Genomic DNA, 6,455 nt, shown 5'->3' on the forward strand with positions numbered 1-6,455 from the left:
CACACACACACACACACACACACACACACACACACACACACATACACACACTTCCCCTCAAACTCTCATGTTTGTCACCAATGTTTGAATACAGAGTTCTGCAGTTCCTGGAAATCTTTGGGATGGACTGAGAAGCATAGCCTTGATGGAGGAGGTATATCACTGAGGGCAGGGTTTGATGTTTCAAAAGCCCTTATCATTCCCAGTTATCTCTCTCTACCTTCCATTTGCCAGGCAGGATGTGAGCTCTCAGCTATGCTGGTCACCATGGCTTAGCTACCCCATCCTGGACTCCGGCCCTCTGAAACTATCAACCCAATTAAACACTTTCATTTGTAAATTGTCTTGGTCATGGCATCTTGCCACAGTGATAGACCATTAACTAATCTGGCGGCTGTTCAGTCCATGAGCATCTACCACAGCATCTCAAACTGATGCTAAAGGCCCGGGGGCTTCCCTGGAGAAGGGTTCATTTTCAGTCCACATCAGAAGCCTAAAGAGGTTGGTTGTACTTAGCAAAGCAATGAGCTTATTAAGCACTGCAACGGGGCAGATGAACTTGCCAACAAGAGTGGAAGCCAACCAAATTGAAAAGCTTTCCTTCCTCCATGTTATTTTATCTGAGACTATACCAGAAGACGCTGCCTATGCTTGAGATATGACACATTCACTGGCCAACTTCATCTAGACAATTCCTTCTGCTTCAAGACTTCTTTTCCAGGTTACTCTAGGCTGTGTCAAATTAACAAAAGTGACCATCACAAACCCACATCTGAAATTCCCTACTGATGGGTACCAAGTTGTTTAAATTCACTCCATTATGGCCTAGGTGTCCCAGCAAGTGCTGCAGACAACTTGAGCTGGCCTAAAGCACAGGGGCACTGTGTTAGTGATCAGCTTAGGATCCTGATACAGGGGCACTTGTGTGTCTTGGGAATCCCTTTCAGAATATTCCTTAGTAGTTTAGCTTTGAGAAGATGACTAAACTGTGGTAAATATACATAGAGTTATATTATTCTTATCTGTTGTTAATGATTCAAACATACCTCTGTATTGGTCATAACATGAGAGTTGGTTATAAAAATGGTTCAAGAAGATGGCTTTTAAGCATATATAACTAACTTACATTGGACCACTCCTTCTTAAATTATAAACATGGAAAATACGGTAGCCAGTTTGTTCCATAAGACAGTCTCAAGGATTATTTGTCTGGTTTCTAAAGTTGAAAGGCCTTTAGAAAACTTTTTCGAACTGTTAAGACTTGCCAATCATTTCTCCTTGTCACTCCCAGTTTTACAAATGGTTGCAGAGAGAACCCAATGGGGAAACTCAAAGTCAAGATTAATGCCCCACTTATTGGTATAAGTAAGCCCAGTGGTTCATTTATCAGCTCCCACTAAGTCGCATTAACTGCTTTTCTGGGTTGTAAATCATTCTTATTAAGCCACAGGGATTTCAGGAGGAAGTCTGGGCATACTAGCCAGGGAGAGGGTAACTCACCCCAAATGTTCTTAAACCAGAAGGTTCTAGATTCATCTCATCTTTAAATCAAAACCTAAAATGCCTCATTTTTATGACATTCGTTGTTTTTTTATTTCATGGAAAATAAATAGTCCACTTCACAGCAGCAATAGGAAACTTACTAACCTCTTTAAATTTCCATAATAAAAAGGATGGATCTCTTAATTTTAAATCCCTTTAGAGCACATGTCCATCTCTTACTGGTTGCTCTCTCCCAGAAAGCCAGGCTTAACCAAAGGCAAGAGTGCTTGCCACCCAAGTACCTTTTAGATGATTTCTCTCATGGAGACTTAAAGCTCCTCACTGGAGCTATCATGATGTGTGGTTCAAGACAAAAAAGGTGCTGTACTTTCTAGAAAGCACTTAACTGCAAATGGGGCTGATCCCCGGAAGCACATTCTAAACCATCCATTGTCCTTTGTGTACATGTATACATCCGCTGTGCCCCCTTCATGTGCGATAACTACGGCTAGTATTCTGTGGGCAAGCATGACCCCATTCATTCCTCAGAGCGGTGAATAATTCATATAGTAAGTTTTACCCTCGGCAAGATACATTAACATCAGGAGGCATTCAAGGAGAGTCATTCAAGCAACAAAATGCCCATTCATGCTTTCGGTGTGAACCATTGAATCTTGCCAACTGAGTTAAAGAATGAATGAAGTCAATTCATCAGGGCCTCTCCTGAGCATCTGTAACACGACTGCCACGAAAACTGTTCCCTTCTTGGAGTAGTCTTACCTGAGGTGGGAAACGCCAGTCATTGCAACTTGGAGCATGTCTGAACTGGTTGGTAAAAGAAGGTGGTTCAAAGCATCCTGACTCCCTTTGAGCACAGGGCCCTGTCTCATCTTGTTTCCGGCCCCTTCTTCTCTTTCTTCTTTAGCCACCCACCCACCGTGAAGAGAATGGCTCAGGGGTAGCTGGCTTCACTTGACAGTAACTAACCTCTGTTTGGAGATGAGGGGCTTCATTACCCTTGGCAAGGCCTGGCTATTGCTGTTCACTGGTTGCTTTTTTAAGACACCGAGAAGAAGGGTGCACACGTACGCCTTTAAGAATTCATTTGCAAGGGCAAAAGGCAGCACGTGTTCTGCTTTGACCTCTGCAGAGACTCCATTGAGAAGGGCCTCCCACAGACACCCAAGCAGTCAAAACGCCCCCTAAAAGGGTCTCTAAAAGAGAATAAAATTGTCCCCCAGAAGATGCAGCAGAAAGGAGAGTGGTCCCCACAAGACAAATATCCCATCTTTTCCGACCAATTCCCTTCAAGCATCTGGCTCAGCTTTTCCACTTCAGGAATGGGAGACCCCGCCCCTGTTATCATTGTGTCTGTAAACTGAGTCCTGCCTCCACATCTCAGACCACTATATGAAAGGTGTCTGGGAGGAAAAGGCAGCTGGAATCAATGAAATATTCATAAAAGGGAGAAACCCAGAGTGCCTTCAGTACTCAAAACTAGAGAGTTTCTGAGGTATGAATTCCACGGAGGTGAGAGAAAGAGGGGGGGTACTTTAGGTTAACTTTGTCTACAGAATTAACACTCTCATGGTAAATTTCTTTTGAGGTTTTATTTTTATCTTATTGTATGGATGTCTTGCTGATGTATCTACCTGTGCATCACACACATTACCTTCCTAGACCAGAAGAGGGTGTTGGATCCCCTGGGACTAGAGTTACAGATGACTGTGTTGAGAGTTGAACCCTGGTCCTCTGGAAGAGTAGCCAATGGTCTTAGCCACTGAGCCATCTCAGGACTTCCGACACCCACATTTTATAAACAAGGCCCAGCTAGGATGAAGGACATGCTCCATTAACAAGCTCAGCTGAAACTTAATTGTGAACATGGAAGTGTTCTTTGGACTGCCCTACTATGCAGACGGATAATGATGAAATCTTTGGGGTAGGGTTGGCAGGATCTTAAGTATTGTTTCCAGGTTTTTCACTAACTGCTTTTCCAGACAAGCCCTCTGCCCACTCCTTTCTTGCATGCATCCCTAGCCAACAAGGTTCCTCCCCGTGCCTTGCAACAGCCTAGTTATCACCAAAGATGTAAGGTAGTTAGGCGGGGCATAGGCTCAGAGAAAATGAGTGACAGAATGAACAGTGAAATTTTCTTTTCAGAAAACACCAATTTTTTTTTTTACCATGATCCTTTGTGTCACAGTAAGCCTCAAAGGCCTTTCATAAGAGAACCACATGGAGGGGTTTGATCTTATGCTGGTCAACAGTCCCTAGAACAGGCTTCATTCTTTCTACTCCTCAGGCTCCCTAATCTCCATCCCGTCAAGCAGGAACATCCTCCTGGGTCTCACATTATTGACTGTGAGCTACAAAACAGTAAGTATTACGTCACTGTTCCATTCCCGATTTCGATAACGAAGCTGTGGTTATGTTGGAGAGCGTAGCAATGTTTAGATGATTTATGATTTAAGTCCAAAGGAGGATATCTTCATTTTTTTCCCTAAATGGTTCAGATAAAAAGAAGGAGAGGGAGAGAAATAAATAAAAAGGAAGCAGGAAGTAGATGAGAAAGATCCGAGGGATGTCTATGAAGTTGCCATGGTGAAGCACAGAGAGGTTGACTTCTGGAAAGTTCTGTGTTTGCTCGTTTTATGATTTTTCTGTGAATTTCAGTGATCTACAAATGTACTAAATTACCAATAAAAGTACTCAAGGATGGATGACTAAGAATGGTGGATTCTCTTACAGAGAACCAGAGTTTGGTTTCCAGCACCCAGATTGGACACCTAACTACATCTTGTAACTCCAGATCCCAGGGATCTGATGCCCTCTTCTGACCTCCATTGGTGTGTGTTTGTGTGTGTGTGTGTGTGTGTGTGTGTGTGTGTGTGTGTGTGTGTGTGTGTGTGTGTGTGTATGTGTCCTAGTTTGGCTTCTATGGCTGAGAAGAGACACCATAGCCACGTCCTTCTAAGGACAACATTTAATTGGGGCTGGCTTACAGTTTGAGAGGTTTAGTCCATTATTATCACTGTGGGAAGCATGACAGCATTCAGGCAGGTATGGGGCTGAAGGAGCTGAGAGTTCTACATCTTGTTCTGAGGGCAAACAGGAGACTACTATCTTCCAGGAAGCTAGAAGGAGTGTCTCAAAGCCCACCCCCAACAGTGACACACTTCCTCCAACAAGGCCACACCCACTCCAACAAGGCCACACCTCCTAGCAGGGCCTAGAGTACTCATTTCACACCACAGTGTCTATGTGTACATATACACAAATAGACATTCACGCATAAATGTTTTTAAAGGAATTTTAAGAAAAATCATTAGTGTGTCATTAAAACAACAACAACAACTGTGCATGGAGCCAGTCTCTGGACCTTCTCAAGAAAACGAATGATTTTGGAAAATAAATTCAAAGATATCCTAGAGATCCCCCTTCAATTTAGAGATTGGGAAACTGAGTTCCAGAGTTAGGTAAGAACCCTTGTGAGCACGTGCCCTGGAGCAGGACTCCAGCCAATGCCTTCTGCCCAAACACCCTTCAGCACATGGGTCCTTGCTCCGAATGGCTCTCTTCTTGGCCGTTTCTGTCCATCCAATGGCTCTGTCTGCCTTGCTCCATGTATCCTCATCATTTCTATGAACTTCTTCAAAAGTATATCACACACCTACATATCGCACCCATTTGATAGGATATGAATTGATATTGTGTAACATTGGTGCCAGATAAGCTTGAGAAACAGGAGGCCAAACAATGAGGACCAGACGTCTTCAATGGAGAGCTTTTAGGGGCTTGCTGTGGGGAGAAAATGAACAGAGAGAATGAGGGTTTACAAACTTGCTTGGAGATTGAACAAGGAAGTTCATTTGGTCATTCATTTCTCTCTCTCTCTCTCTCTCTCTCTCTCTCTCTCTCTCTCTCTCTCTCTCTCTCTGTTTTGTTTTCATTTTTAGTCTCAGAGGTTATACATTCCCAACCACTTTTTAAAAGCTAACAGAGTACATCTGGTGGGTGATGGGTGACAACAGATGTCACGTGATGTGCCCATATTCCCTGGACTGTTAGAAACCTTTACAAGATACTGCCCCAGTAGGGATGGCAAGTAAGGCTGAATCTTAACTCTGGCTTCCAATTTGCAAAAGATGTCTGTGGGCAAGTCAGCAAATCTCTCCAAGTCTGCTTCTTCCTGTTTAAAACAGAAGTGGTACCGATATCCCAGAGGGCTTTGTGAGTCCTTTTTCATTGAAAAAGTTCTTCACGCCCTGTAGGCTGACCGCTGCTCCCATCCCTCACCCCCTGAAAAAAAAAACAGAAACAAATCAAATCAAAGAGCAACCCAGGGAAAACGTAAGGAAAGTCACCTTTATGAAAGGTTATCTGTTAGAGTGGTTTAGAGATAACTCTGTTTTAGTTCCTGGCTTGGTAACAACCGTGTATTCAAGACCATTCAAAGAGGAAAGAAAGGCTGAGAGACGGTCCTTCTGCACAGCTTGCAGACCTGAACCTGTGTTTGGGTCTATGGACCTGTGAGGGAAATATAAAGTGTTGAAGATAAGAGATAACCCACTAGGAAAAATTGCTTCCTGTTGTAAGGACTTGAGTTCAAATCCCAAGCACTCATGTAAAAAAAGCTGGGCATAGCTGTGTGTGCCTGTAACCCTAGTGCTGTAGGGGACGGATACAGGGGGATTGCAGGCTAAGCTGCCAATGTAGCCTCAGGTTCAATGAGAAACCATCTCCAAGGGATAAAGAGAACCATAGAGCAGGACACCCAAAGGTCCACCACCAGGCTCTATGTATACCTAAGTGTGGGTGAACACACACACACACACACACACATACACACACACATGTGCAAACACAAGCACACACATGCACATGCACACACGCATAGGCACATACATATATACCCTCACACAAATGAAATAAATAGCTATATACCTTCACACAAATGAAATAAATAAAAT

The sequence above is a fragment of the Mus pahari genome, chromosome 9, assembly GCF_900095145.1.
Source record: "Mus pahari chromosome 9, PAHARI_EIJ_v1.1, whole genome shotgun sequence".
NCBI classification, from domain to species: Eukaryota; Metazoa; Chordata; class Mammalia; order Rodentia; family Muridae; genus Mus; species Mus pahari.